Here is a 10,316-nt window from a genome sequence, read left to right as displayed (position 1 = left end):
CCAGGCGGTCAGGGTCGGCTCAGCACAGCATCCACAGGACTCGGCGCGAGCAGAGATGCACTGAGGGCCGTTGCCGGCTGTTCAGATGGGCCCAGGCTTGAGGAAGCCCCGGGGGGCTCTGCCCTCGGCCTGGCAGTCCTTCTCTGGAAAGTAGGAGGAGTTGACGGGGAGCGAAGGGCAGAGGGTAAACTGAGGGTGCGCGTGAGTCGGAGATGCCCCCGGCGTCGGTCCAGCGGCCGCGCAAAGGCACCTGCATCCGGTGCAGCCTGCAGGGGGCGAGGACAGGGCGCAGAAGACCGCGGACTGTGCTCTCTGCCTGCCTGCTCGTCCCCCGGATCCGCCGACACCGAGATCACGGCCACTGGAGCACAGACAAGCTGGCTGTTTGTTGTGGCCTTTCCCCCTCCTCCTCTTTCCCGTTCAGAATTCCCAGGGATCTGGGATTAAAACGCTGGGATTGGGATTCTGGTGAAGGAGGAAAGCCGTGATGCTTTCCATTGGCACAGGGAACCGTGTTTTGTGGCTAAGTGAACATGTTGCCCTACTTCGCGGATGAGCTCAGCCTCACAGAGACCGATGGCCACGCGGGTGGTGTGGCCGCCTTAGTGCTTCCTGTCACCCAGCAGAACGGTGGGAGTGTGTCAGTGACAGGCAGAGTGTGGAAACAGAAGTAGCCAGTATCCGCGGGCAACAGAAGCCACTCTGGTCACTTTAAACGGAAGGGCCGTGCTTCCAAGGATGAGATGGTTTCCCCGATGGCCGCGTCGGAGGTGGCGGCTGGAGCGGATGAGCCTCACGCCCCCGGCTCAGCCCCAGGATGCTCGGGGTGGTCCGGAGCTCGCGGCTGCCCACACGTCCCCCCGCAGCACCCGGAGGCACGTGCACGGTGCCAGCTCGGTAAGTGGGAGCGGGGCCAAGGGGCCAAGGGGCAGCTCGTGATGGTGAGTGAGGCCTGGCTTGCGCCTGGCATCGCTCAGTCCTTGTGGTTTTCAGAAGACGGTCGTGTGTTATGATCAATACAGACTCGGAAAACTTCAGACATGGTCCTCAGTGGAATCCGACCGGCTGGGCGTTAACTAGCTCGTTTGGGCCATTTTCAGAACAAACTGATTTCTAGACATTCCACATTTGAAGTTGGGTTTTTCACGTACCCTTTTCTCTTTTCCCCAGCGAATTAGTTCTCACCGTGGCCGCTCCCCAGGCTCCCAGCCGAGCTCCGTCCCTGAGCGCCTGTGAGCAAGGAGCTGTCGGTTCAGCCGGGAAAGCAGATTGCCGCGAACAGATAAAGCACTTATCGGGGGGTGCTGACCCCAGGATGCTGAGCTGGCTTCCTTCTAACACAGAGAACCGAAAGAAGGTTCTAGCTGATCAGCACCAGTGACCACCGAGGCTCCTTCTGGAGCTACGGGGGCTTCTCCACAATTAAGCAGCTGAAAACGGTCCCCGTCCGGCAGCCTGGACTTGTGTTTCTGTCGACCTCTACACGTGTGTGACTGTGAATCCGAGGTGAAGCAGAGACTGTGAAGAAATACCTGAAACGTTTAATCTGGTGAGTAAATAGATCATAGGAGACATGTGCTCAGGTTCAATTATATGTATCTTCTCTTTGATTGTGAGGGTACCAGGGCCCTTAGTCAGGATTAGCTTGGGAGCCACTTTACACAAGAATACTTTGTGCTTGAAAAAAAAAATTCTACCTTTTAGAATGCACTTGGGAAAAATCAGTTTATGTGCCCACATAAAGAAGGACGTTTGTGAGCCATTTACCTGGTTATGGAGTGGTTTTCTTAAAAGCCGGTTTACAGCCACATTTGTAACTATTTTTTCTTTGATGGAATGTTTTTCTGTAATGTCATTTGAGAGTGTCCGTGAAGGCTGGCCGTGTTGATGAAAGACCCACACACAAACAAGGAAGTCCGTGTGGTTGTAACTCTGCCACAGATGGAAAGAAACACCCTTCCTTCCTCCACTCCTGGAACTGAAATGCCTTTGGGAGAAGTCTCCAAGGTCCAAGGGTGACGTAGTTAACCTTTAACGGAGGCAGCACCTGGAACGGATGCTCTCGGTGTTCAGGTATGTTCCTGCAGACGAAGAGCGTCCCAGGTGGGACCTGACTGAGTTGAAGGAGGGCGTTTTAAGGGTGAGGGAGGTTCTGTATGGATGCATCGGGGGACGGATGAGGAAGCTGCTGAGGGCTTGAGGCCCAGGGATAAGGGCCAGCGATCCCACCCCACTGCCGCTCCCCTGGCCGCTTCCCGCCTGGGTCTGGCGGGCCTGGAATGATCCCTACACCAGTAACCACGGTATCAGGGCTCCTCTCCGTGCCTCCAGCCTGGCCCCATCCTTCTTCTCATTCTGCAGTTAGTACTGTCCCCTCCGGGATACCTTCCCGACTTCCCGACTCCTTCTCCCCCGTCCCTGTGCCACCTGTGAGACAGGGCACCTGGCTGCCACAGTACTCACCAGATCAGGCCGTGAGGATCTTCCGGGGTCAGGCACGTAGGTCCTGGGCACCTGAGGGTGAGAACCTGAGATTGCGTCGAGATCGGAGACACTCAGCCAAATGGTTAGTGGGTAACAGGCCTGTAACGCATGTGAGCAAAGTCAGGGATGTTTCTGGAAGGATGGAGAACAGTGCAGATGTGGGTCATCTACTCCAAATCGCCACAGTAAAGTCTCCTTGCCTCTAACAGTGTGTTTTTCAAGTTGTTTCACCAGAATCACTCGTACATTTTATTGACATGTCTGTTTGCTGAGCATTGAAACATGAAATAAAAAACGTTGTAGGTGATTGGATAGAAACACAGGCTATTGACGTCCTTGTACGTTCGGGGTTGGCAGGGTCCCTGGACCCTGTCATGGGGAAATTCTCACAGCAAGTTTGGTGTCATAACACATCCTGCGGGCATTCGGCAAGGTCAGCTGTCCGGGTGGGCATCCGGCAGAGGTCAGCTGTCCGGGTGGGTGATACACCAAGTTGTTAGTATGGAAGCAGGTCTAACTGGTGACGAGATTCACACGCATTTGTGGGGCCTGTTTTCACCTCAGCACCCTAACTGCTCTGAGTTTTGTCGATCTCGTTTATTGGCACTTCTTCCATAGCGTCTTCTTCCTGTTTTGATGGGCAAGAGGTTGGTTGCTGTTAAAATGGAGTCAAAAGCATCTTTCCTAAGGTTTTCATTAAACTTGCAACATACGGTATGAAGTGTCTATAAGTTAAAATTACACAAAACCAGTTTCCTTCGGTGCTGATTTTACTTTGAGAAGAGAGCTCACCCCCATTTTACTTTCGTGGGGGTGACCTCTCGTGGGGTTGTGAGCGAGGTACCCCAGTAACCAGCTGTGAGGAGCATAGAGCGGTTAGCCCTCCGTCCACGCGGCCTCTCAAATCAAATGCTAGTCACGGTACATAAAATACCTTGGAGCCAAACTCTGCCTCTAAATAAAAACGGAAATTTCACAGGTGTGGCAAAATTTTGGCAACGTATGTTCTTGTAGGTTAGGAACCGATCGATTTTACTTGATTAAAATGGCGACGTCTCCAAAATGTATCTGGGGGCCCCGGTCCAGACCCCGCAGCGGGCGCCTGGACCGAGGCATCGCCAGCAGCACGTACGCGCGTGACAGGGGGCCGGGTGTCCCCTTAGCCCTCGCTCCCTGTGGAGAAAACAAAATAGCAACTCCTGGGCCCCCGGGAGACTTGAGTGTGGTAAGGGCCGTGCCCACCCCGTTGTCAGCGCACATCAGGTGCTCAAGCAATAAGGGCGATGGCTCCCTCGTCTGGGCTCCCCTTCCCACGTTCGGCAGCCGCCAGGGGCTCTCTGTCTCTGTGCCTCCGTCTTTGTCACTCTGTCTCCATGTCTCTCCCCGTCTCTGTCTCTCTTCCCTCCTACCATCGTCTCTCCCACAAGAAGGTGCCCAGCAGCCCGTCAGGTAATAAAGTCTCTGTCCCTGGCGTTGAACGTCTGAACCCTCTCCTCTGGATCAGAATAAAAACTGCCGCCCTCTGGGACAGGCGGACAGAGCAGGCGGTAATACGGGGGCGCAGCTGACCCCTGGACTCCTGCGTGGGTTGTGGGTACAGGGACAGCCCACACCCCACAAGCGTTCCACGGAAGAGGCCAGATTTTCTCTTTTTTTTCCCCAAGATAAGTAAAACGTACATGTTTTTATGACAGTTCCATCGGGGAAGGGGAGACCTGGGTGTGGGGGGACCCGGGTGGAGGTGCCGGGAGACCCGGGTGCGGGCAGCCTCCCTGCTGTGGGCCTCCAGCCGGCACCTGGGCTCTGAGGACCTCAGAAACGGAGGGTCAGGTGCGGTTAGAACCAAACACCCACCGTCCTTTGGTTTCCCTGTGTTGTTTTTCCCGGCCGGTTCCAAAGCCCGAGCTCACACTGGGGGCTGCGGTCAGGCTCGTGTCAGGGCCAGAGCTCCCGCGGTCACTGCTGTCCCAGACCCGCCACACGGTCGTTCCTGAGCCTCGCCCTGCCCTGTCCTCCAGCGTGCACCTGTGCTGTCCGCTTGCCCCATTCCAGGCCCTGGCAGGTGGACGGAAGGAGGGGCCCCGCTGTCCCCACGGCCGTCGGGAGACTCCAGTCCCGCCGCCTGGGCCCCACGGAGGACATTTAGAGGGAATCACATATGTGTCCGTCAGGTGTCCCTTCAGGTGTGCCTCAGCCTGTAGACTTTGTGGCTCCATCAGGCGTTCACCTGAGTTTTCCTGGATGTTTGTCTTTTTCTTGGCAAAGCCAGGATTGTGCAGTGATGCCTCTTACAGCTTTTCTTTACTTCGATTCTTAAATTCCCTGAAATTCCCTGAAGGTCTGTGTTGCTCTGGGGCGGCGGCGGCGGGGGCGGGGGGGGGGGTCACTAACGCTGGCCCTGATTCTCCTCCCACCGGCCCAGCTTCAATCAGAGCTTCCCTGATTTTATCAGTTTTATTCATGAGGCCGCTGCGTAAGGATTCGTCACAAATTAATGAAGCTTTGCTGGAGACGGGTAATCAAAACTTAGAAATCAGCAACGAAGGTAGGAGAGCTGCCTGGCAGGGGAGTATGTGACCTGCATCGTCTCTGGGGTCCTGGCAGCGGCTGGGAGCAGAGGGCAACAGCAGGGGTCTGACCCAAGGACACCGGCCGGAGAAGGTGTGACGTCGCCGTGACCGGCCAGGGAAGGAGCAGGTGCCCCGGCAGCTCCCGCCCGTGTGACCCAGAAGCACGGGGCTGTGGGCTGAGGTCGAGCGGGGGAGACCGGGGGCGGGAGAGGGTCTGCAGGGGCTCTGACTTTCTCTCGCGTGTGCACGTTAACGGCCGCTCGTGAAACCCTGCGATACGTCTCTTGGCCGAGCGAACACATCCTGTGCTTGTGTTGATCCCCGTGACTGAACAGAAACCCGAGGACGTAAGCCTGGCACACACGGGCACGTGGGTAATGTAAGACGGTGATGTGAGGGTCTGGAATTAGTTGGGGGAGGATGTGAGTCTCGAATGCATTTTACATCACCCCATGTAACCAGCTACGACTGTGAACCTGAGCTTACGAAAGGGTTTGCAATCACTGAACGTTATCACTCCTGATTAAGGCGGTTAAACTGTGTAGCTGATGCGAGTCTTGGAATCACAGGGTCACATCATTGTGCCCCTTCTGTGGGATTTAATTAAAGGGGAGGGGTCCTCACAACTAGTAAGATTGGTGTATCTCCCGGAACAGATGGGGAAACACGGACGTTCGGCAGTGGAAACCGCTAGCCGTGGGTGTGGCGCTGTGTCCCAGGCGGGCCAGCTCACAAGACCGTCCTGTCCTGGGAGACCTGTGGCGGGTTGGCGGGCAGGGGTGATGCTGTCACAGTGTGTGGGGGGGGAGACGCCTGGGGGTCCATCCCCGGGCCGAGCAGAGCAGTCAGGCCTCCTGGAGAATCCGGGACACGTCAGCGCTGCCGGAAGGTACGACGTGAGGCCAGGGGCTCGGTGTCAGGGGGGCCCGGCCGCGGCTCCCCCGTCGTGGGGAAACCACTGACTTCTGTCGTGTTCTCAGCGAGAGTCGGCTTGAGTGTGCTTGCCCCAGCGTGAGACCCGGGACGCGGCTGTGGACCGGGTTTACTGCGGATGAGCAAGCTCGTGAGGAAGTGTGAGCGTGAGGAAGTGTGAGCGGGGCCGACGCCGGCCAAGTCCCTCCACCCCTGGGCGGCCGTGCGCTTACGAAGCCGAAGCCACACACACGGAGAAGCTAGAGGCTGACACTCAGGACTGGATGGAGGGGAGAACCAGGCCCCAGGACGAGCGAAGCAGCTGTCAGAGTGCCGTCTGGGCCCCAGCGGTGCAGACGGTGCGGGTCTCCGGCAGGAGCGTCTGTAAGAATGAAGTGCCCCCAGTAAGGACGCTGTGGATTCACAGAGAAGGGCTTTCGTTTGGTTACAGTTTCTCCAAAGAGGACCAGACTTGTGTGCATTTTTCACGAGATGTGAGCATCGCCCCGGGGCGTTGCCAGAAATGAAGGAGTAGGTCTCTTGGAAGGATTCTTGCAGGTTCCAATTTGGGGAGAACTATACTTTGCACGTAAGATACCTGTATTCAGAAGGCTATTGTGATGAGGCACTTTCAGAAAATGTGTTCTTGGCGTTATTTTGAGAGTCAGAGTGTTATGGTCTGAACTGTGTCCCCTCACGATGTACACGCCAAGTCCTGACCCCAGGAAGCACTGGGGGCCTTTACAGAGACGATTCTGTTAGAACGGGGCTGCTGGGGTGGCCTCTTCTCCAGTAGGACCATGTCCTTATGAGGCCACACGCACACAGGGACGTGGTTTGTCACTTGTCAAGGTTGTTGACCAAACTCACCAGAGCAGACTCCTGACACTCCTTCTAAACCGAGGGAGCTGCTGGAGGCAGAAGCTTCTAGAAAGCAGAAGCATCCTGTGCAATGGGCACCTGCAGGTGTAAACACAGGTGCACCCCAGTATGTTCCCCTTAGACTTTCTGGAAAATTCCTTCTCTTTGTTGACCTATTAGCTTGCTCCTATGAGACAGAAATTATTTTAAATCATGAAATCTAATAAATGTTGACCCAGTGATAAAATAAAAGGGCAAGGATCACAGAAAATCGTAACCCCCACCATCTGACGAGTCCACGGCAGGGCTGAGAGATGGGGGTGGAGGGCGCGTCGTGGAGGGAAAGAATGTTACCCCAACGGGCCAGTTCCACAAAGATTTGATGGTTATCTGCTGTGAAGATTGGAAGCTACGGGTCCATTATAAAATGTATATACTTGACTCAGAAAAAAAGCAACAGCTTTATGGTGTAACACTTAGCTAGTAATTTAAATTGCTTAAATGCATTGCTCGTGCATTAGTGATAAAGTTAGGCTGAATTACAATCTTCAATTTTTTGCTGATGTTTTCATTGCTTGATGATACATGGAAAATTACAGATCTACCAAAGTTTTAATCCATCTTTGTTTTTTCTTGTCAGCCTCTGGAGACAGGAAAGAACGGTAAAATGAAATTCAACCAGTACATTAAAAAGACAGACTTTCAGAAAGCTTACCACTAATTCAGTTGCAATTTTGTAGAAAAGAACAAACAATAAAAGATTACAAAGTCCATATTGATTCATAATAGGCTGTATGGTACTTTATATTCGTAAAGTCTTTTATCTATTATAAAGTACTTTTGAACATTAAAAAAAGTAAAAACGGGGGCGCCTGGGTGGCTCAGTCAGTCGACTGTCCAACTTCGGCTCAGGTCATGACCTCACGGTTTGTGGGTTCGAGCCCCACGTCAGGCTCTGTACTAACAGCTCAGAGCCTGGAGCCTGCTTCCGATTCTGTGTCTCCCTCCCTCTCTGCCCCTAACCCACTCACATTCTGTCTCTGTCTCTCTCAAAAATAAACAAACATTAAAAAAAATATAAAGTACTTTTGAAGATAAACTTTTTGAAATTTGAGAATAGTTTTACATTTACAGAAAAATTTCAGACAGTCTAGTGAGTTCTGTGTATCCAACACCCAGATCTGACAGCATCTTACATTAGTGTTGTGCATACATGACAATTCATGAACCAGTATTGGTGATTATTATGGGCTAAAATCCATATTTTATTCGGATTTCTTTAGTTGTTACCTGAAGTCCTGTTTGGTTGAGAATACCGCCTTGCTCCTGCTTGTGGTGTCTCCTGGGATGTTCTGGGTGTGACAGCCTCTCAGACCTCTTCCTTTTCCTCACCTTGACATTTCTTTTTTTTTTTTTTTTTAACGTTTGTTTATTTTTTGAGACAGAGACAGAGCATGTACGGGGGAGGGTCAGAGAGAGAGAGGGAGACACAGAATCTGAAACAGGCTCCAGGTTCTGAGCTGTCAGCACAGAGCCCGATGCAGGGCTCGAACCCACGAACAGCGAGATCATGACCTGAGCCGAAGTCGGACGCTCAACCGACTGAGCCACCCAGGTGCCCCCAGCTCTGGCGCATTTCTGATTGTCTGTGCAAATATACATCGAGATAACAGTGTATGCTGTTCATCTATAATAAATGATAAGTATACAGATTTTATATCTCTTTCTTTAGTTATAATTGCCCCGATAATTTGGTTTTCCTTCACATTTTCTTACTTGCAGAATCTGCTTGTAAAATTCCTACAGTTACTGTTTGTGTCCATTGCATTGGAACAGCTGCTACAGGGGTCACCGGCAGCATTTTTTGTTGTCTGTCCCCTGAACGTCACTTCTGAGAAGACATGCCGAGCCGGCAGCCGTAAGGACTCTGAGAACAGCCTGCCAAGTCCATGTGGGAACGCAAGCCCGTCTTCCAGGGCTCTTTCTGTTTCCAGAATTATGTCCCCATTGTGACCGGTGACTTACAAAAACGTTGTCCCCTGCAGACGAGGGAGCCGCCATCGAGCTAGGTCCCCTCCTTGTCCAACAGCGCACCTGTCGATTCCACCGAGGCCCGCCCAGGGAGCACCCGCTAACACCGTGTAAAGGAGCCGAAGTCGTCACGGGAGGAGATGTGCTCTGAAAGGCCGTGTGGCCAGCGCCGTAGAAAGTACCCGCTTGAAGGCGACGTTCTTTTCCCGCTCGCCGGTCACGGCACATTTCAGACGTCCTCGATCGCGTGGAGTGCCTTTCCACCGGCTCTTCTCCAACGAGGGGCTCTTGGTGGCGGGGCCTCGCGACACTGCTCTCTGTCCACCTTGCACGGTCCCGTTGCTAAAGCAGTAACAGGAAGTGTGAGCAAAGTGAGTCTGTTTCACTCAGAAGGTTGTTTAAAACGCCAGCCAGAATTTCTGGAGCCGAATCCTCACAATTATAGTTTCGTGGCCTCAAATGAGCCGAGGACACTCACAGCGCAGGGGAGCTGAAGGACTCCGAGTCCCAGCCGGCTACCACACCACTCAGTGATTTGCCCGTCTCCCCAGCGGACGTGCTGAGAGAACCGGGTCCAGGCCGTTACTGGCGAGTCCACGGCGAGGCCGCCAGGTGCTGACTGAGCCTCAGGGCAGGAACCAGCCTCCGGGCTCTGCTTCCCTTTTGAGAAACTTGTTTGCACCTTCACGACAACACCTGCGACATTTCCGTCGAAAACGATACATCTCTTCTCGTTAACTCCTAACTCATCAACGAGACTCTTTGGGAAAAATCTGCTATTGTTTCTGAAGGCTCATCTGCCTTCTAAACAAGCCGTTTTCATGAGAAAAACATGGCACAAAGGAAAATGCTCTGCGTATCGTGACTTTGGAGGCAGAGTACTGACAGGTGGCAATGGGTTCAGTCGTTTGAGCTGGAAGACGTGTGATCGCAGTTTGGAAGGGCGCTGAAATGCCCTGCAGCTGTTCTACCTCTTTGCTTGAATTCCTCATAATCAAACAGTTATTTGATCGCTTTCTCTGATGCTAGTGGAGGAAACCATGCTTCTCTTACGCCTAGCTGCTGGTACACGTGGTTTGTACGTAACTTTCCCCAATTTCCTTGGTGTTGAACAAACTGCTTACTGTAAAACTCTCCAAACCCGTTCTTCCTTAACAAATGCCCTTTGTTCATGAAAGTCACTGTGGAATGTATATCTGTGTATTTGCATCTTGGGGGTTCAAATGCACACAGGTAAAAATACATACCACCACCACCAGGAGGACTGAAGAGCCTCACTGTGACATCACAGGTCAGAGGGGCAGAGTGTCCTGCCAGGAAGCGGAAGCTGGTGGGACCTGGGGGCGTTCAGAGGACTGGTGATGGGTGTGTGGTCCCCGGAGTAGGGTGGACTCAGAAGGGCTACTGCTGGTTGGCCGTGTCTACAGCACGGGCTGTCCCTGATTGGCCGTGTCTACA

This window comes from Herpailurus yagouaroundi, unplaced genomic scaffold (genome assembly GCF_014898765.1).
Source record: "Herpailurus yagouaroundi ecotype Mexico unplaced genomic scaffold, PumYag 188, whole genome shotgun sequence".
NCBI lineage: Eukaryota > Metazoa > Chordata > Mammalia > Carnivora > Felidae > Herpailurus > Herpailurus yagouaroundi.
Note: the sequence above shows the minus strand (reverse complement) of the source record.